We start from the raw sequence: 20,728 nt of genomic DNA on the forward strand, positions 1-20,728 counted from the left end.
GGCTCATATGTGCAGTGCCCATACTGCTAATGCTTTTCCCTTGGATTGGCTCTGTCAAAAGCAGAGGTATCACAGAATCATAGAATGATACAGCACGGAAGGAGGCCATTCAGCCCATCATGCCTGTGCCGGCTCTTTGAAGGAGTGATCCAATTAGTCCCACTCTCTCCAGCTCTTTCCCCATAGCCCTGCAAATTTTTCCCCTTCAAGTATTTATCCAATTCCCCTTTTGAAAGTTACTATTGAATCTGCTTCCACCGCCCTTTCAGGCAGCGCATTCCAGATCACAACGACTCGCTGCGTAAAAAAAAAAATCATCTCCCCTCTGGTTCTTTTGCCAAATACCTTAAATCTGTGTCCTCTGGTTGCTGACCCTCCTGCCAATGGATAGAGTTTCTCCCTATTTGCTCTATCAAAACCCTTCATGATTTTGAACACCTCTATTGAATCTCCCCTTAACCTTCTGTGCTTTAAGGAGAACACCAGATTCTCCAGTCTCTCCAGAACACAAGTAGCTGAAGCGAGAAGCTCAAAGCTGTCATGGCAATCATTTCATTTCTCATATATAAAAATTGTTACCTTGTGGTAAAATAATAATTTAATTAAATAATGCACCTTACTGCCTTTTTCATATGGGTCCCATCATCTACAAGATATATTCACATCAATTGATAGAACAGTTGTACAATTTTACAGACCCATCAGAATGAAATCATAAAACATGCCTCAACAGAAGGGATGTGTTAGTACAAAATGATACAGCACTATTCACAGGAAATGTAATTAAATAATACCATAGGGGCATGCCATATCAGCTTTGGATAATCTTGATAATTATAAATCTGTTATTTTAATATAAAAAGTAATGAAAAAGTGAGAGAATTCAAGTATTCCCGAACTTGCAGTACTAACAGCCAGCTGCAGTGCTCAGTTCAAAGGCAGTCATCTTGACAAATCACAACCTGACGTTCAGGCAAACCTTTTGGGTCCACCATTTTTATGGCTGCAATGTATGGAAAAGTAAAATTCAACCGTGTTGTGCCAATAGGTAGAATGGCAACTGGTGCAGTCAATTTCAGCCGACTAGTTAGTGGCATTTTTCCTTATTCATCCTGGGCGTTACTGGCAAGGTTGACATTTATTGTCCACCCCAAGTTGCTCTGATTTCCATATTTAAGAAAAGATCTTATCGAAACATATAAGATTGTGAGGGGGCTTGATCGGGTGGATGCGGTGAGGATGTTTCCACTGATGGGTGAGATTAGAACTAGGGCGAGACTAGAACTAGGGGGCATAATCTTAGAATAAGGGGCTGCCCTTTCAAAACTGAGATGAGGAGAAACTTCTTCACTCAAAGGGTAGTAAATCTATGGAATTTGCTACCTCAGAGAGCTGTGGAAGCTGCAACATTAAATAAATTTAAAATGGAGATAGACATTTTCCTAGCAGAGAAGGGAATTAGGGGTTATGGGGAGAGGGCAGGGAAGTGGACGCGAGTCTAGATTCAGATCAGCCATGATCCTATTGAATGGCGGAGCAGGCCCGAGGGGCCGTATGGCCTACTCCTGCTCCTATTTCTTATACAACTAAGTGGCTTGTTAGGGCACTTCAGAGTCAACCATGTTGGCCTGGGACTGGAGTCACATATAGGCCAGACTGGGTAAGGACGGCAGGTTTCCTTCCCTAAAGGATATCAGTGAACCAGTTAGGTTTTTACGACAATCCAACAGCTTCATGGTCACTTTTTACTGATACCAGCTTTCATAGAAATTTACGGCACAGAAGGCGGCCATTCGGCCCATCGTGTCTGCGCCGGTTGAAAAAGAGCTCTCCAGCCTAATCCCACTTTCCAGCTCTTGGTCCGTAGCCCTGTAGGTTACGGCACTTCAAGTGCATATCCAAGTACTTCTTAAATGTGATGAGGGTTTCTGCCTCGACCACCCTTTCAGGCAGTGAGTTCCAGACCCCCACCACCCTCTGGGTGAAAAAAGTTCTTCTCAACTCCCCTCTAAACCTTCTACCAATTACTTTAAATCTAAGCCCCCTGGTTATTGACCTCTCCGCTAAGAGAAATAGGTCCTTCCTGTCCACTCTATCTAGGTCCCTCAATTTTATACACCTCAATTAAGTCTCTCTTCAGCCTCCTCTGGTTTTTCTTATTTTTTCAGATTTTTTAAACTAAATTCAAATTCTCAAACTGCCATAGTGGGATTTGAACTCAGCATTCTCTGGATTATTAGTCCAGTAACATAACCACTGCACTACTGTACCCATGTTGAACCTGTGTATGCAACCATTCGATCCAAAGTTAACATTGTCACATAGTTTTGTGCTCTACTCACCCTTCAGTTCTGCCTTTCCACGTGCCAATATGGTGCACTGCAGGAACACAAATGATGGTCTTAACGTCAATGGTAGCCCATGCCCTAGGCCCTCACAAGGGGTATTGGTGGCACATGCAGCACTTTCCCAACAGAACAGTCTGGGATTTTCTACAATCTCTTTGCTGCTCTATGCATTTCTTTCAACCCACATCTTTAGCTTGTCAGCTCACTTTAATAACTCCCTCCCCCCACCCCCCCGCCCCCCGGCTTAAAAACCGGCGCGAAGGCAGAGGCCCGACCAGTTCGGGGGAGAGCAGCAGCGGAGGAGTAGCCCGGCTTAAAAACCAGCGCGAAGGCAGAGGCCCGACCAGTTCGGGGGAGAGCAGCAGCGGAGGAGGAGCCCGGCTTAAAAACCGGCGCGAAGGCAGAGGCCCGACCAGTTCGGGGGAGAGCAGCAGCGGAGGAGGAGCCCGGCTTAAAAACCGGCGCGAAGGCAGAGGCCCGACCAGTTCGGGGGAGAGCAGCAGCGGAGGAGGAGCCCGGCTTAAAAACCGGCGTGAAGGCAGAGGCCCGACCAGTTCGGGGGAGAGCAGCAGCGGAGGAGGAGCCCGGCTTAAAAACCGGCGTGAAGGCAGAGGCCCGACCAGTTCGGGGGAGAGCAGCAGCGGAGGAGGAGCCCGGCTTAAAAACCGGCGTGAAGGCAGAGGCCCGACCAGTTCGGGGGAGAGCAGCAGCGGAGGAGGAGCCCGGCTTAAAAACCGGCGTGAAGGCAGAGGCCCGACCAGTTCGGGGGAGAGCAGCAGCGGAGGAGGAGCCCGGCTTAAAAACCGGCGTGAAGGCAGAGGCCCGACCAGTTCGGGGGAGAGCAGCAGCGGAGGAGGAGCCCGGCTTAAAAACCGGCGTGAAGGCAGAGGCCCGACCAGTTCGGGGGAGAGCAGCAGCGGAGGAGGAGCCGGCTTAAAAACCGGCGTGAAGGCAGAGGCCCGACCAGTTCGGGGGAAGAGCAGCAGCGGAGGAGGAGCCCGGCTTAAAAACCGGCGTGAAGGCAGAGGCCCGACCAGTTCGGGGGAGAGCAGCAGCGGAGGAGGAGCCCGGCTTAAAAACCGGCGCGAAGGCCGAGGCCCGACCAGTTCGGGGGAGAGCAGCAGCGGAGGAGGAGCCCGGCTTAAAAACCGGCGTGAAGGCAGAGGCCCGACCAGTTCGGGGGAGAGCAGCAGCGGAGGAGGAGCCCAGCTTAAAAACCGGCGTGAAGGCAGAGGCCCGACCAGTTCGGGGGAGAGCAGCAGCGGAGGAGGAGCCCGGCTTAAAAACCGGCGCGAAGGCCGAGGCCCGACCAGTTCGGGGGAGAGCAGCAGCGGAGGAGGAGCCCGGCTTAAAAACCGGCGTGAAGGCCGAGGCCCGACCAGTTCGGGGGAGAGCAGCAGCGGAGGAGGAGCCCGGCTTAAAAACCGGCGTGAAGGCCGAGGCATACCAAATCAACAGCAGAGGAGAGAGGTAAAAAGTAATCAGAGTGTGACGTCACCAGGGAGCAGGTAAGTGATTGGTTGGTGAGTATTTCTCTCTTTTCAATACAAGCTTGACTTCTGTGGTGTTAAATTTCTAGGGTCTCTGGTGTAGTGGGGACAGTTGGTAAATGAAGCGCCCTAGAGTATACCTGTAACTGGGGTATTGAATAAATTTTTAAATTAATTAAAGGAGTGAGTCATGGCAGGAGAGCTCAGACCCGTGTTCTGCTCCTCTTGCTCCATGTGGGAAATCAGGGACGCTGCCAGTGTCCCTGACGACCATGTGTGCGGGAAATGCATCCAGCTGCAGCTACTTGTAGACCGCATTGCGGCGCTCGAGCTGCGGGTGGATGAATTTTGGAGCATGCGCGATGCTGAGAGGCTCGTGGATAGCACGTTTAGCAAGTTGTTCACGCCTCAGGGTAGGGCAGCACAGGGGGTGACCATCAGGCGGAGCAACAAAGGCAGGCAGGTAGTGCAGGGAACCCCTGCGGACATCCCCCTTTCAAACAAGTATACCGCTTTGGATACTGTTGAGGGGGATGACTCACCAGGGGAAGGCAGCAGCAGCCAACTTCCTGGCACTGGGGGTGCTCCTGCTGCCCAGGAAGGGGGGAAAAAGAGTGGGAGAGCAATAGTGGTAGGGGATTCTATAGTAAGGGGAACAGATAGGCGTTTCTGTGGCCGTAGACGTGAATCCAGGATGGTTTGTTGCCTCCCTGGTGCCAGGGTCAAGGATGTCACTGAGCGGCTGCAGGGCATTCTGGAGGGGGAGGGTGAACAGCCAGTGGTCGTGGTCCACATTGGTACCAACGACATAGGTAAAAAGAGGGATGAGGTCCTGCATCAATAATTTAGGGAGCTAGGTAACAGATTAAAGAGCAGGACCTCAAAGGTTGTAATCTCTGGATTACTCCCAGTGCCACGTGCTAGTAAGTATAGGAATGGGAGGATAGAGCAGATGAATGCGTGGCTAAAGAGTTGGTGTAGGGGGGAGGGTTTTACTTTCCTGGATCACTGGGCCTGCTTCTGGGAAGGGTGGGACTTGTACAAGTCGGACAGGTTGCACCTGAACCAGAGCGGGACAAATATCCTTGCGGGGAGGTTTGCTAGCACTGTTGGGGGGGGGGGTTTAAACTAACTTGGCAGGGGGATGGGATACAGAGGGGAGCTGAAATGGGGGGGGGATGTGCTGCCAATTATAGAGAAAAAAACAAGTCAGCTTGGTAGACAGGGCAAATATATAAGGGCAAGGCTGGATGGCATCTATTTTAATGCAAGGAGTCTTGCAAATAAGGTGGATGAACTGAAGGTGTTGATAAACACATGGGAGTATGATATTGTTGCTATCACAGAGACATGGTTGAGGGAGGGGCAAGACTGGCAGCTCAATATTCCGGGGTACAGAATCTTCAGGCGAGACAGAGGGGGAGGTATAAGAGGAGGGGGTGTCGCAATATTAATTAAGGAGTCAATTACTGCAGTAAGGAGGGATGATATATTAGCAGGGTCCTCTAATGAGGCCATATGGGTGGAGCTTAAAAACAAAAAGGGGGCAAGCACTTTGCTGGGAGTGTACTATAGGCCTCCAAACAGCCAGGGGGAGATAGAGGAACAGATATGTTGGCAAATCTCAGAGAAATGTGCAAATAATAGGGTAATAATAATGGGGGATTTCAACTTCCCCAATATTAACTGGGATAGTCAGAGTGTGAAAGGCTCAGAGGGTGTAGAATTCTTAAAGTGCATCCAGGAGAGCTTTTTGAGCCAGCATGTAGAAAGTCCTACAAGAGAGGGGGCGGTACTGGACCTAATTCTAGGGAATGTGGCCGGCCAAGTGGAAAAAGTGCTAGTAGGTGAGCACTTTGGTGATAGTGACCATAATATGGTAAGATTTAAGGTGGTCATGGAAAAGGACAGGGATGGGCTGGAAATAAAGGTTCTAAATTGGGGGAAGGCCGATTTTAATAGGATAAGGCAGGATCTGGCCAAAATGGACTGGGATCAGCTACTTGTAGGAAAATCCACATCGGAGCAATGGGAGGCTTTCAGAAGGGAGATTGAGATCATACAATGGCAACATGTTCCCGTAAAGGTCAAGAGTGGTTCCAAAAACCACAGGGAACCGTGGATGTCAGGGGATATACGAGAATGGATTAGGAAAAAAAGGAGGGCTTTTGGTAGATACAAAAGGCTAAAGACGGAGGAAGCCCTAGAGGAGTACAAAAAGTGCAGGGGGATACTTAAAAAAGAAATTAGGAGATCAAGGAGGGGCCATGAAATAACACTGGCGAGCAAAATAAAGGAAAATCCAAAGATGTTTTATAAGTATATTAAGGGTAAGAGGATAACTAGGGAAAAAATAGGGCCCATTAGGGACAAAAGTGGCAATCAGTGTGTGGAGCCGGAAGATGTAGGAGGGGTTCTAAATGAATTTTTTGCATCCGTTTTCACCATGGAGAAGGACGATGTAGACATAGAAATAGGGCGGGGGGGACTGTGATATGCTCGAACATATTAACATCGAGAGGGAGGAGGTATTGGCGGTTTTAGCTGGCCTAAAAATGGATAAATCCCCAGGCCCGGATGAAATGTATCCCAGGCTGCTGTGTGAGGCAAAGGAGGAGATTGCGGGGGCTCTAACACATATATTCAGGACCTCTCTGGCCACAGGGGATGTGCCAGAGGACTGGAGAACCGCTAATGTAGTACCATTATTCAAGAAGGGTAGTAGGGAAAAACCGGAGAACTACAGGCCAGTGAGCCTAACATCAGTGGTAGGAAAATTATTGGAAAAAATCCTGAGGGACAAAATTTGTCTCCACTTGGAGAGGCAAGGATTAATCAGGGATAGTCAACATGGCTTTGTCAAGGGAAGATCATGTCTGACTAATTTGATTGAATTTTTTGAGGGGGTGACTAGGTGTGTGGATGAGGGTAACGCAGTGGATGTGGTATACATGGATTTCAGTAAGGCCTTCGATAAAGTCCCGCACAGGAGACTGGTCAAGAAGGTAAGAGCCCATGGAATCCAGGGTGCCTTGGCACGTTGGATACAAAACTGGCTTAGTGGCAGAAGGCAGAGGGTGATGGTCGAAGGTTGTTTTTGTGACTGGAAGCCTGTGGCCAGTGGGGTACCACAGGGATCGGTGCTGGGTCCCTTGCTGTTTGTGGTCTACATTAATGACTTGGATATGAATGTAAAGGGTATGATCAGTAAGTTCGCGGATGATACAAAAATTGGTAGGGTGGTAAATAGCGAGGAGGGTAGCCTCAGTCTGCAGGACGATATAGATGGGTTGGTCAGATGGGCGGAACAGTGGCAAATGGAATTTAACCCGGAAAAGTGCGAGGTGATGCACTTTGGGGGGACTAACAAGGCAAAGGAATACACAATGAATGGAAAGACCCTAGGCAAGACGGAGGGTCAGAGGGATCTGGGTGTGCAAGTACACAGATCCCTGAAGGCGGCGGAACAGGTGGATAAGGTGGTAAAAAAGGCATATAGGATACTTGCCTTCATTAGCCGAGGCATTGAATATAAGAGCAAGGAGGTTATGATGGAGCTGTATAAAACACTGGTTAGGCCACAGCTGGAATACTGTGTGCAGTTCTGGTCGCCACACTACAGGAAGGATGTGATCGCGTTAGAGAGGGTGCAGAGGAGGTTCACCAGGATGTTACCAGGGCTGGAGCGCTTCAGCTAAGAGAGACTGGGCAGATTGGTTTTGTTTTCCTTGGAGCAGAGGAGGCTGAGGGGGGACATGATTGAGGTGTACAAAATTATGAGGGGCATAGATAGGATGGATGCTGAGGAGCTTTTTCCCTTAGTAGAGGGGTCAATAACTAGGGGGCATAGATTCAAGGTAAAGGGCGGGAGGTTTAGAGGGGATTTGAGAAAGAACTTTTTCACCCAGAGGGTGGTTGGAGTCTGGAACTCACTGCCTGAAAGGGTTGTGGAGGCAGAAACCCTCACAACATTTAAGAAGCATTTGGATGTGCACTTGAAATGCCATAGCATACAAGGCTACGGGCCAAATGCTGGAATATGGGATTAGATTAGACAGGGCTTGATGGCTGGCGCGGACACGATGGGCCGAAGGGCCTCTATCCGTGCTGTATTACTCTATGACTCTATTCCTTCCACTGTTCCAACAGCAGCTCTTGAACAGAAGCCATATGCATCTTTTCCATTAAATGTCAAGGTGAAGCTATTTAGGCCAAAGATCCTTAACAATCAAAAGCACCACTGATGCAGGAGCTACATGTTCAAATCCCTCTTTGGCCTCGCCTCGTCCCATCCCCATCTCTGTAACCTCCTCCAGCCCCACAACCCTCGGAGAACTCTGCGTTCCTCCAACTCTGGCTTCTTGTGCATCTCCCACTTCCTTCACTCCACCATTGGCGGCCGTGCCTTCAGTTGTCTAATCCCTAAGCTCTGGAATTCCCGGCCCAAACCTCGTTGCATCTCCACCTCTCTCTCACCCCCTTTAAGACTCTGCTTAAAACCTACCTCTTTGACCAAATGTTTGGTCAACTGCCCATTTCCTTCTTTGGCTTGTTGTTAATTTTTGTCCGATGACACTCCTGTGAAGTGCCTTGGGATGTTTCTACTACGTTAATACAAGTATAAATACAAGTTGTTGTTGTTATGCATTAAAATTGCTCCGACCTGTAAAGAAGTGTAAGAGCACGGACAAAAATTAATTCTCAATTCAAAGAGGAATTTACCCCTACTAAGGCCGCACCAAGTCACTAGGATTTAAGAATGTGGAATAGTTAATGCACGTACTGGTGGCTGGGTTGGTCATCAGCAACATACCGCAGCTCAAAATACAGGAAACTCTCTTTTTACCGGCACCGACGGGACCGGCATGGTGCCGGTTGATCAAAAAGTCCGGATTACAGCGAGGTATACTTACTAAGGTACGAGAGCCCCGGTTACACGGCCACAGATCCAGGCGTCCCTGTTGCATAGCAACAGGTGCAGGAACCCCAGTTACATGGCCACAGATACAGGAACCCCGGTTACACGGCCACTAATATGAAGTAAAACTTACCTGAACCTACTCCTGAATCTTGCTGGTTAAGAGAGATTTCCGGTTATTTAGGTGCCGGTAAAAAGAGAGTTTCCTGTAGTCAGAATATGTTATGCAGCATTGTGCATCATGGTCATGAAGCTGCAGGTTTTAGCAAATGGCGTGAGTGAGCAGGACACTGCCCCCCACCCCCCCCATGCCCACTGACCTGTTTGCTGCCAATGCTTCTCCATGCTGGGAATTCCTGATCATGACCTGGAATCAAGGGAAGTGATCAGGAAGAGCTAAGCACTTCGCTAACATGGCGAGAAAATAAAAGAAAAACAAAAAATGTAAGGGGAAAGTTTTGCACTCCTGTTTCCCTCGTTCCCTCCCCAGCCAACCTTCTAGTGTCAGTTGCAGATTGGTATTAGTGAACTGGTTGGTTAAGGTACAAGGCTGCCTGCCCACCTTCTACATTGAAAAACTGTGGGAGAGAAGCAACACAAACAATGCACCATAAAATATATTTTCAAGAGCCATTCCTGTAAATTAATTACCACACGCTAACTTTGTAATCCACTCCCAAGATTTGTAAAGCTAGGAATGTAAGCATGAATGCATTACATGTAATAAAGGTGTATGAGAGGGGATCTCATTGAAACGTATAACATTCTGACAGGGCTAGACAGACTGGATGCAGGGAGGATGTTTCCCCTGGCTGGGGGGGGGGGGTCTAGAACGAGGGGTCACAATCTCAGGATACGGGTTAGGACATTTAGTACTGAGATGAGGAGAAATTTCTTCACTCAGAGGGTGGTGAACCTGTGGAATTCTCTACCACAGAAGGCTGTGGAGGCCAAGTCACTGAATATATCTAAGAAGGAGATGGATAGATTTCTAGACACAAAAGGCATCAAGGGGTATGGGGAGAGCGCAGGAATATGGTATATTGAGATAAAGGATCAGCAATGATCATATTGAATGGCAGAGCAGGCTCGAAGGGCCGAATGGCCTACTCCTGCTCCTATTTCTATGAACACCTTGGTTCCAATGTTTTCTCCAGTTTTTATGTTCAGTGCGAGGCTGCGCATGCGCGTCATCTTTGCCAGCGGAACAGCTGGTGCGCGCCCTGCGCAGGACCTCCCGACCACTGCGCATGCACGTGCCCGAGGGAAGACTTGCTTGGTTCTTCTCATTTTAAAGAAAGACTTGGATTTATACGGCACCTTTCACGATCTCAGGACATCACAAAGCGCTTTGCAGCCAATGAAGTACTGTTTTGGAAGTGCAGTCACTGTTGTAATGCGGACAACGTTTTTAAAATGTTACTACTATTTGTTACCATTCTTTAAAAGAAATGTCTCTTAGACAGCTGAAATCGCCACGATATTCTGTTCCACTCTAGCGAGGAAGAGAACCCACTTGAGTCCAGATTCTCCCATTTCTGGCACACCCGCACTGCCCCTGTGGATTAGTCAGCAAGAGCGGTTTGTGACATGATCAGACTTAACAATGGCAATTGGTCTCAACAAAGGAACACCTGAGAGGCTGGAAACCCAGCTAAACAAGGAGCATCACAAAGGAAGTGTTTAATGCAAATTAGATTGACTCGTACAGTGCAGGAGGAGGTCATTCGGCCCATCGTGCCTGTGCTGGTTCTCAGAGCTATCCAATTTCCTTTGAAAGTTACTGTTGAATCTGCTTCCACCACCCTTTCAGGCAGCACATTCCAGATCATAACAACTTGCTGACTAAAAAAAATTCTCATCTCCCCCCTGGCTTTTTTGCCAATGACATTAAATCTGTGTCCTTTGGTTACTGACAATCCTTCCAGTGCAAACAGATTCTCTCTATCAAAACCCCTCATAATTTTGAACACCTCTATTGAATCTCCCCTTAACCTTCTCTGCTCTAAGGAGAACAATCCCTGTTTCTCTAGTCTCTCCACATAACTGAATTCCCTTATCCCTGGTACCATTCTAGTAAATCTCCTCTGCACGGCCTTGACATCCTTTCTAAAGTGTGGTGACCAGAATTAGACACAATAATCTAGCTGAAGTCTAACCAGCGATTTATAAAGGTTTAGCATAACTTCCTTGCGTTTGTACTCCATAAAAACAATTTCTTCCTTACATGCACCATTTTTTTTTGCTGTTAGTTTTCCACCCCTCTTTTAGATAGTCCCCATGCTGCACACCCTTCTCTATGACACCCCAGACGCATCATCAAAGTCTAGGAGATGGAAACATGAGCTAGGTTGTCTCTTGAACTGACTTTCTCCCTTCCCGTCACATATAGTCAGCAAGCATTTCCCCATATGATCTGGTTGAAAACAGGAACTTGCCGCATAAGGAATCATCAGCTGTAAAACTCATTCCATGGTGCAGTGCTATATCAATACACTGTGCCAATACACTGCCCTTAAACAAGGATTTCTATTGGCTAATGACTACTGAAAATACATACTTAAGACGTAATTCCCTTCAGCCACAAAACCTTTTTCCGTTGTGACGCCAATAAAAACCACTACAGTACAAGCTAACTGCAGACAGTGAAGAAAAGTGCATTTTAAAATTATGCTTAAGAACATAAGAAATAGGAGGAGGTCGGTCATTCAACAAGATCATGGCTGATCTTCTACCTCAACTCCACTTTCCCGCACTATCCCCATAGCCCTCGATTCCCTTAATATCCAAAAATCTATCGATCTCCGTCTTGAATATACTCAACGACTGAGCCTCCACAGCCCTCTGGGGTAGAGAATTCCAGAGATTCACCACCCTGAGTGAAGAAGTTTCTCCTCATCTCAGTCCTAAATGGCCGACCCCTTATTCTGAGACTGTGACCCCTGGTTCTAGACTCCCCAGTCAGGGGAAACATCCTCCCTGCATCTACCCTGTCAAGCCCTGTAAGAATTTTGTGTGTTTCAATGAGATCACCTCTCATTCTTCTAAACTCTAGAGAATGTAGGCCTAGTCTACTCAACCTCTCCTCATAGGACAATACCCCCATCCCAGGAATCAGTCTGGTGAACCTTTGTTGCACTCCCTCTATGGTAAGTATATCCTTCCTTAGGTAAGGAGACCAAAACTGTACACAATACTCCAGGTGTGGTCTCACCAGGGCCCTATATAATTGTAGTAAGACGTCTTTACTCTTATACTCAAATCCTCTTGTAATAAAGGCCAACATACCATTTGCTTTCCTAATTACTTGCTGTACCAGCATGTTAACTTTCAGTGATTCGTGTACAAGGACACCCAGGTCCCTCTGAACACCAACATTTCCCAATCTCTCACCATTTAAAAAATACTCTGCTTTTTTATTTTTCCTACCAAAGTGGATAACTACACATTTCTCCACATTATATTCCATTTGTCATGTTCTTGTCCACTCACTTAACCTGTCTATATCCTTTTGCAGCCTCTTCACAACTTACATTCCCACCTAGCTTTGTGTCAGCAGCAAACCTGGATATATTACATTTGGTCCCCTCATCCAAATCATGGATATAAATTGTAAATAGCTGAGGCCCACGCACTGATCCTTGTGGTACCCCACTAGTTACAGCCTGCCAGCCCAAAAATGACCCGTTTATTCCTACTCTCTGTTTTCTGTCTGTTAATCAATCCTCAATCCATGTTAGTATATTACCCATTTCGAACATTTAGTGGAAGTAAACTGAAATCAGCATCACACCATAGCTATTCAAGGCTGATTTTTTTCTTATATATGCATGTAAAACAGAAACCCATAACCCTTCATTCCAACCTTCCATTCAGGAGTTATATGAAACCAGATTTTAGTGAAAGGCAGCTTAATGAAGGTTCTTTGTGTGCATTCTCTGTCAAACAGGAAGCCAGAACAATGCAGGTTATATCAGAGGCTGTGAATTTGTTATAGGAAAGGATTACCGCGTATAAATAGAAGCTTCTACAGCCAGGCTTTATGTTTCCAAGTCCCTGTGTAAAAGCAATTTGCTACAGGCCACAAAAGGCAGTTTACATTGCCCTAAGTGGACTCGGGGAAGCGCGCGCAAAGACCTGTGACCTCTGCACACCACTCTCCCTGATTTAACTCACTTCCTGCCACTGCTCCAATCAAGACCTGTTGGAGGCTGGAGTGTGGACCCACCCTAATTGCCGTAGCTGAAAAAAAGAGAAGGAATCCAACTCCGCATATTCAATTCAATTTTATTTGCCATATGTACTAGTACAATGGAATGCTTACTCCCCGTTGGGACACGTCAGCTATTTTTACAGCGCCGTGTTCAGAAAGTCAATTCTTTGGCATCCAGTGGCAGTGGGAGCACGATGTTTCTCAGCCGCTCCGTCCTCTTAGTCACTGCGGCCTCCTCCTCCTCACTGTTGCCGGCTCGGCTCCACGTGTGGTGGCCTGCTTCTCCCGGGCTGGTGAGACACATGGAGTTGTGGCTGTCTGATGCCATTGGGCCAGGTCAGGCCGACAAGAGATCAAGCCTTTGGTATTGACAGGGTTTGCTCAGTGTAAACGTGTCTTAAGAAGCCTAAAGGCCTCAATTTAGGGACGAAATTGGACAGCTCTTTCAAAGACTCAACACAGGCACGACAGCACGAATGAATATTGCCTTTTCCACCTGCCAACAGTTGGGATAATTTTTTAAAATTCATTCATGGATATGTGCGTCGCTGGCAAGGCCAGCATTTATTGCCCATCCCTAGTTGCCCTTGAGAAGGTGGTGGTGAGCCGCCTTCTTGAACCGCTGCAGTCCATGTGGTGAAGGTACTCCCACAGTGCTGTTAGGGAAGGAGTTCCAGGATTTTGACCCAGCGACGATGAAGGAACGGACGATATATTTCCAAGTCAGGATGGTGTGAGACTTGGAGGTGGCGGTGTTCCCATGCCCCATGTCCTTCTATGTGGTAGAGGTCGCGGGTTTGGGAAGTTGTGCAGTTTGAAGAGTCAATTTTTTCCTCTTTTTTTTATCCCAATCCAGAGACCCAGGAGTTAATTTAACTTTGGAAATAAGAATAAACTATTTATACAATGAAAATCACCCGGACCTGTCAACAAAGCCCGTTAAACACAACTGACTGCCTGAATCCCTGTAACATTTTACAGGGGAAAAAAAAAATGGATTGCCCCAAAGTGTCAGGCACCATCTCAAAAATTGATGGCTTATTATTAATAGGTAAGCTATTGAGCTCAGTCCCACTGATTTTTATGATTTTGGTTATATATCTGTATATGGGAGATGCAGCATGAAATCATCTCTTCTTCTTAGGCAGTCCCTTGGAACCGAGGATGACTTGCTTCCACACTAAAAATGAGTTCTCAGGTGACTGATGAGTCCAATGCGGGACCTGCAGTCTCTGTCACAGGTGGGGCAGATGGTGGTTGAAGGGGCGGGCGGGTGGGGTGCTTGGGTTGACGTGCGCTTAGCTTTCGCTTGTTCCCGGCGAAGAGACTCGAGGTGTTCAGTGCCTTCCCGGATGCTTCTCCTCCACTTTGTGCGGTCTTGGGCCAGGGATTCCCAGGCGTCGGTGGGGATGTTGCGCTTTTTCAAGGAGGCTTTGAGGGTGTCCTTGAAGCGTTTCCTCTGCCCACCTGGGGCTCTCTTGCCACGTCGGAGCTCCGAGTAGAGCTCTTGCTTTGGGAGTCTCGTATCGGGCATGCGGACGATGTGGCCCGTCCATCGGAGCTGATCGAGCGTGGTCAAAGCTTCGATGCTAGCCTGAGCAAGAACACTGACGTTGGTGCGCCGATCCTGCCAATGGATTGGCAGGATCTTGTGCTTTGATGGTGGTACCTCTCCAGTGCTTTGAGGTGCCTGCTGTACATAGTCCATGTCTCTGAAGCATACGGGAGGGCAGGTATCTCTACTGCTCTGTAGACCATGAGCATGGTGCTGGGTTTGAGGTCCTGGTCTTCAAACACACTCTTTCTCAGGCGACCGAAGGCTGCACTGGCACACTGAAGACGGTGTTGGACTTAGTCAGACGTCTGCCCTTGTTGACAGTGGACTCCCGAGGTATGGAATGTGGTCCACGTTGTCCAAAGCCTCGTCATGCATTTTGATAATTGGGGAGCAGTATTATGTGGCGGGGGTAGGTTGGTAGAGGATCTTTGTCTTACGGATGTTTAATGTAAGGCCCATGCTCTTGTATGCTTTGGTGAAGATGTTGACGATGGTTTGGAGTTCGACCTCCGAGTGAGTGCAGACGCAAGCGTCGTCTGCATACTGTAATTCGACGACAGAGGATGGGACGACCTTGGATCTGGACTGGAAGCGACAGAGGTTAAGCAGTTTCCCGTTTGTTCTGTAGATTAGCTCCACTCCAGCGGGGAGCTTACTGAGAGCGAGATGGAGCATTGCAGCCAGGAAGATCGAGAAGAGCGTTGGTGCGATGACACAGCCTTGCTTGACCCCGGTCCGTATGTTAATTGGGTCTGTGGTGGATCCATTGGTCAGGATCATGGCTTGCATGTCGTCGTGAAGCAGGCAGAGGATGGTGACAAACTTTTGAGGGCAGCCAAATTTGAGGAGGACACTCCATAATCCCTCAAGGTCGAGTGTCGAAGGCCTTTGTGAGGTCAAAGGTGGCATGTACAGCAGTTGGTGCTGTTCCCTGCATTTCTCTTGCAATTGACGCGCGGTGAAGTTCATATCTATTGTGCCCCTTAGTGGGCGGAATCTGCATTGCGACTCTGGGAGGAGCTCTTCAGTTACTGGGAGAAGGCGATTGAGGAGGATTCTTGTGATGGCTTTCCGTGTCAGACAGCAGGGAGACTCCTCTGTAATTACCGCAATTGGACTTGTCACCTTTCTTGAAGATGGTCACGATTACGGTGTCTGAGATCCCCTGGCATGCTCTCCTCCTTCCAAATAAGAGAAATTAGTTCATGTATTCGCACCAGTAGTGCTTCTCCGCCATGTTTTAGCGCCTCGACGGGGATTCCATCTGCTCCTGAGGCCTTGTTGTTCTTCAGTTGTCGGATGGCTTTTTCAACCTTATGTCGGGCTGGGGTTGTGCTGAGGTGGTGGCGGGGTAGCATGCTGCGGGATGGAGTTGAGGACACTCGCGTCGAAGATGAAGTCTTGGTTGAGATCTTCGAAGTGCTCCTTCCAGTGGGCACTGACTGCCTCTCTGTCCTTGATGAGTACCTCTCCGTTCTTGGCCCGCAGTGAGGTAGGACTTTGGGTGCTTGGGCCGTAAATGGTCTTGACTGCGCTAAAGAATCCACGCACGTCGTGGTTGTCGGTTAGCTGCTGGATCTCCTGCGCTTTCTCCACCCACCATCTGTTCTTTGTTGGACCTCGGCCTTCAGGCGTCTGTAGAGCGGCTTTCTTGCTCTAGAGTTGTGATGCCGTTTCCAGATCAGGAATGCCTTGCGCTTGCGGCTTATTAGCTCCTGGATCTCCTGGTCATTCTTATCGAACCAGACTTGGTATTTCCTGGTCGACACACACACACCTCCCCTCCTTCCCGCAGGTCTTCTCTGCCTGGGTTTCATATAGGATGCAGTGTGGTCCTCCCGACCTCGCTGTTGGCCCGTGCTGAACTTTCCTTGGGCCCCGACCTCGCTGCTGGTCCACGCTGCGCCGCTCCTGGGCCCCGCCCCCGCCCCTGGGCCCCGCCCCCAGGCCCCGTCCTCACCCCCGGGCCCCGTCCTTGCCCCCGTCCTCACTCTTGAGTCTCAAACACCTGGTGTAGGCCTGAAGCCCTGAATAAGAGCCCACAGGCCCAGTGTTTGCCCCTGTTACAGGCCCGGTCAGTGACTGCCTGGGTGAGCTGGGTCACTGGCCGCCATCTTGTGAAGCGTTGATAACCTGTGTATTACTCCAGGTCTCCACTCCCTGACTCCATCCTCCGGCTCTCTCTCGCCCTGGCTCCTGCTCTCAGCATGAAATAAAGAAGGCATTACCATCAAAGTAACTTGTAATCCACGAGCAGGGTCACTGCTACAAGTGAGTGAATGTGCTAAATTCCATTATTACTACATGGAATTGCAGGATTTTTTTTAACAATGTTCAGAACACATCCATTCTTTTCTCAGTGGAAAATAAGTGGCCTTTATTGACTTAAAATGGACTGCGTCAGCTGTGGCTCAGTGGGTAGCATACTCGCCTCTGAGTGAGAAGGTTGTGGGTTCAAGTCCCACTCCAGAGACTTGAGCACAAAGCTAGGCTGATGCACCAGTGCAGTGCTGAGGGAGTGCTGCACTGTCGAAGGTGCCGTCTTTCGGATGAGACGTTAAACCGAGGCCCCGTCTGCTCTCTCAGGTGGACGTAGAAGATCCCATGGCACTAATTCGAAGAGGAGCAGGGGTGTTCTTCCCGGTGTCCTGGCCAATACTTAACCCTCAACTAACATAACAAAAAAACAGATTATTTGGTCATTAGCACATTGCCGTTTGTGGGACCTTGCCATGCGCAAATTGGCTGCTGCATTTCCCACATTACAACAGTGACTTTACTTTATTGGCTGTAAAGCGCTTTGAGACGTCCGGTGGTCGTGAAAGGCGCTATATAAATGCAAGTCTTTCTTTCTTTTATTAGAAGGAAATGAAACACTTGGAGATATAAGTAGTGCCCACTCTGGACACTGAAGAGGTTAAGGCTTTCAATGCTCCCACCGTACATTTTTCTGACATCTCAGTTGAAGGTAATGGTAGTGGTTAATGAATTTTTTTCTTTTCTCTTGCTCCCGATGTCGCAGTTGGTTAAGGTGTGGCACTGAGCCATAAAGACCAAGGAAGACCCAGGTTCAACCCAGTCAACTGGTCTGTGATCCGCCCCCCCAAAATCCACCTCAGCATCACCAGGCAACCAAAGAATAATCAGTGAATACTCGTCCTCCTATGATCAGGCGCTCAACCGTGACATGTTTCACTTTCAATTAGCCCGCTGCCATTCACTGCCTCTGTAGTTCAATGTAGCAGTCAACTTGGGCGAGGTATTGGAGGATGGCAGGCACCCATGGGACTGTACCCCAGCATTAGGTGGTGTGTCTTTAGCAGAGTAGGAGAGATTATCATTGAATCTTGCAGCACAGAAAGGGGCCATTTGGGCTGCCGTGCCTGTGCCGGCTCTTTGAAAAACTCTCTAATTTAGTCCCAACACCCCAGCTTTCTCCCCACAACCCTGCAAATTAGTTCTCTTCAAAGTTCTCTTTAGAGAGAAAAGAACAATGGCCTAGAAATTCACTATAGCCCCGTTTGGGGCACCAGCCTCGCCAGGGCGCTAAAAGTAGTGCCCCGGAAGCAGTCGCGGCCGCCCGCCGGAAATTCAGCTGGAGCGCCCCAGAGGGAAGCGCGGCGCAAGTGGAGGCGCCCCGCATCCCTCTTGGGGCGCTGCAACTGAATATCGCTGCGCAACGTGCCGCAGTGCCACACGCTGCGGCACGACGCGCTGCGACATGGCGCGCTGCGGTACTGCAGGCCTTCCTCCCCTTCTTAAAGGGGAGGGGCCTTGTGCAGCGTGATCTGGGGCCCAGCTGGGCCCCCGAGGATCGCGAGTGCCGGCAAAAGAGCCCGGCACCGAGGAGAAGTGCCGGGCTCTTGGAACGCAGTCGGCACTCCGCGGGGGGGGGGGCTCAGGAGGCCGGGGACGGCAGCGCACAGAGGTGCTGGCAGGCAGCCAGCAACAAAAATGGCCGCCCCGCACCTCTCCTTTAATTAGCGCCTCTACCGCCGCAGGTAGGCCCCCCTGAACCGGCCGCACATAGCGTCCGGCGTTAAAGCAGGGGGCGCATCTAAATATCGCGATCGGGGCGTCAGCGGGGCACTGCGCACACCGATGACGTCATTGGTAGCGGCGCAGCGCTAACGGCTAGCGCCGCCATTAGCGTCCCGCTGAGTTTAGCGGGAGGCGTGGCCAGTGGCTTCTGACCCACTTAGCGCCCTCTTAAGGCGCTAACGGGTGGCGCAGCCCACTGAATTTCTAGGCCAATGCCTTTTCCACCTACCAACAGTCAATCTAAAACCCTTTTTGTACTGGACATCAATTCAGCTACATAGAGCGCTCTCTCAAGGAGGGTGGCTGAATTTTAGGAGTGAAGATCAGAATTCCACGGTACAAGGGCACAAATTGGGATTTTCACATCTCGGCCTTTGATCCTCTTACAATAAGTATCTCGAAGGGTTCAGGCCAGTTAAAAGATTTTTTAAATTTTTTTTTTTTTTTTTAAAAAGGTTGTGATCTTTAACTCCTAGTAGTCTGTCAGGAGAAATAATTTTTAATGAAAAACTGTGATGCAATACAGCTTTAGCAGCCTATTGAAGAGATTCACTCATAATGGAGAGACTCAACATAATCGACTTCCTCTGCTGAACTGGAGGGGAAGTTGAATTAAAATTAATGTCCGGAATTAAGTATTTGCTCCTACTTATCAAGCATTAGAGATACTTCCAGACCATGTTAATCATTAATGAAGGAAGTTCTTCTGCTTTCTATAAAGGCAAGAAATAAAGCTCTGATCTTCACTTACCTGTATGTGTTTCAAAAATTGTCACAAGAAGGAGCTGGAAATGATGCTTCAGTTGTGGGAAAAATCTGAAACAATTCCACCTGGATGTCCAGTGAGGGCAGGACCTGTCTGCATACAGTCCTGGTCACCACATTGCAGGAAAGATGTGATCGCACGAGAGAGGGTACCAGAGGAGATTTACGAGGATGTTGCCAGGACTGGAGAATTTTAGCAATGAGGAAAGATTGGATAGGCTGGGGTTGTTTTCTTTGGAGCAGAGGAGGCTGAGGGGAGACTTAATTGAGGTGTATAAAATTATGAGGGGCCTAGATAGAATGGCTAGGAAGGACCCATTTCCCTTGGCAGAGAGGTCAATAACCAGAGGTCATAGATTTAAAGTAATTGGTAGAAGGATTAGAGGGGAGTTGAGGAGAACTTTTTTCACCCAGAGGGTGGTGGGGGTCTGGAACTCACTGCCTGAAAGGGTGGTAGAGGCAGAAACCCTCATCACATTTAAAAAGTACTTGGACATGCACTTGAAGTGCCGTAACCTACAGGGCTACGGACCGAGAGCTGGAAAGTGGGATTAGGCTGGAGAGCTCTTTTTCGGCCGGCACAGACACAATGGGCCGAACGGCCACCTTCTGTGCTGTAAATTTCTATGATTCTAAATGTGAAACCCCAATGGTGGAATAGCCCACTGCCACTCATTGTTGAGACTCACACGTGAAGAACGGTTACTTGGGTGAAGTACCCAGCTGCTGGCATTATAGAGCAATACACAAGCATAATTCATAGACTTCAAGAGTAGGAGGTGTCAATTTGTGGGAGACATTTAAAAAAAAAGGGAGGGCAGTAGAGGCAGAGGACACAAGAGGTTTGCAAAAGGACTTAGATCACTTTTACAAGGCACAAGTCAGGAGTGTGATGGAATACTCTCCACTTACCTGGATGAGTACAGCTCCAACAACATCAAGAAGCTCGACACCATCCAGGTCAAAGCAGCCCGCTTGATTGGCACCCCATCCACCACCTTAAGCATTCATTCCCTCCACCACCGGTGCACCGTGGCTATAGTGTGTACCATCTACAAGATGCACTGCAGCAACTCGCCAAGGCTTCTTCAGCAGCACCTCCCAAACCCGTGACCTCTTCCACCTAGAAGGACAAGGGTAGCAGGTGCATGGGAACACCACCACCTCCAAGTTCCCCTCCAAGTCACACACCATCCTGACTTGTAAATATATTGCCGTTCCTTCATCGTCACTGGGTCAAAAACCTGGAACTCCCTCCCCAACAGCACTGTGGGAGTACCTTCACCACACAGACTGCAGTGGTTCAAGGCTGCGGCCTACCACCACCTTCTCAAGGGCAATTAGGGATGGACAATAATTCCTGGCTTTTCCAGAGAATGATTTTTGAAAAGAAAT

The 20,728-nt window shown here is 48.8% G+C and overlaps 1 long non-coding RNA gene across 1 annotated transcript; it reads right to left on the bottom strand.

Moving 5' to 3' along the window:
* Positions 1-1,971: 1,971 nt before the first annotated feature.
* LOC147113345 (uncharacterized) lies at positions 1,972-10,307 on the bottom strand. The gene is made up of 3 exons (XR_015079133.1): positions 10,193-10,307; positions 8,343-8,501; positions 1,972-2,379 (listed from the first exon to the last, which is right to left on the bottom strand). It is a non-coding gene; the product is annotated as an uncharacterized LOC147113345 (long non-coding RNA).
* Between the last annotated feature and the right edge of the window lie 10,421 nt (positions 10,308-20,728).

Source organism: Somniosus microcephalus, chromosome 8 (genome assembly GCF_052327205.1).
Source record: "Somniosus microcephalus isolate GS21.2 chromosome 8, FLI_Smic_1.0, whole genome shotgun sequence".
Classification (NCBI taxonomy): Eukaryota; Metazoa; Chordata; class Chondrichthyes; order Squaliformes; family Somniosidae; genus Somniosus; species Somniosus microcephalus.